Raw genomic sequence first — 1,110 nt, 5'->3', positions numbered from 1 at the left:
ATTCAAACCCGCCACCTTAGGTGTATGTGGCTGGTGCCTTAGCCACTTGAGCCACAGGCTCCGAGCCAAAAGTGTACATTTTTAAATGAAAAACTATGATTTAAAAATCAGATTTTAGATGGCACCTGTAGCTCAGTGGGTAGGGTGCTGGCCACATACACTGAGGCTGGCAGGTTCAAACCCAGCCCAGGCCAGATAAAATAGAATATTCACCCAGGCCGATTTCTTCCAGAGTTTTCCCTGCACTTTCTTCTAGTACTTTTATAGTTTCATGTCTTAAGTTTAAATTTGCCTTTTTTTTTTTTTTGAGACAAGTCTCACTTTATTGCCCTCAGTAGAGTAGCCTAGTGTCATAGCTTACAGCAACCTCTAACTCTTGGGCTTAAGCGATTCTCTTGCCTCAACCTCCCAAGTAGCTGGGACTATAAGCAGCCACCACAACACCTGGCTATTTTTTTGTTGTAGTTGTTGTTGTTTTGCAGACCCAGGCCAGGTTCGAACCTGCCAGCCTTGGTGTATGTGGCCAGTGCCCTAACTACTGAGTGATGGGTGCCCAGCCCAGCTTAAACACTCTTATTCTACTTTGATATTCATTATTTTAAAAAGTCAATTATTATAACATTTATGTAGGAAGCAGTTTACTCATAGGATACTTAAGTAAAATGGAGCTAATTCAGTATCAAATGCAATATCATATACCTATAATTTAAAACTCGTTTAATATAAAATTAGGAAACTTATGGAAACATCAAGCTTATACGAAAGCAGCAGTTCTCAACCTGTAGGTTGTGACCCACAGGGACTGTATTAAAGGGTCACGGCATTAGGAAGGTTGAGTACTAAAGAGTCAAATCTACAAGGAAGGAGGTCTGGGAGCAATTATCTGAAGTTTTTAATGCTTCTTTCCTTTATCAGAATACATTTATTTAACATGAAAATCAAGCCATATATGAACTTGTAACATCTCCACTTCAGCCATGGCTCTTCCTTCATCTGCCACCATAGATTTTCATTCTATTTTTTTAAGAGATGGGGTCTTGGCTTGGAGCCTGTGGCTAAAGTGGCTAAGGCGCCAGCCACATACACCTAAGGTGGCGGGTTCGAATCCCC

The sequence above is a fragment of the Otolemur garnettii genome, unplaced genomic scaffold, assembly GCF_000181295.1.
Source record: "Otolemur garnettii isolate 467f Iridium unplaced genomic scaffold, OtoGar3 scaffold00027, whole genome shotgun sequence".
Taxonomy (NCBI): Eukaryota; Metazoa; Chordata; class Mammalia; order Primates; family Galagidae; genus Otolemur; species Otolemur garnettii.
Note: the sequence above shows the minus strand (reverse complement) of the source record.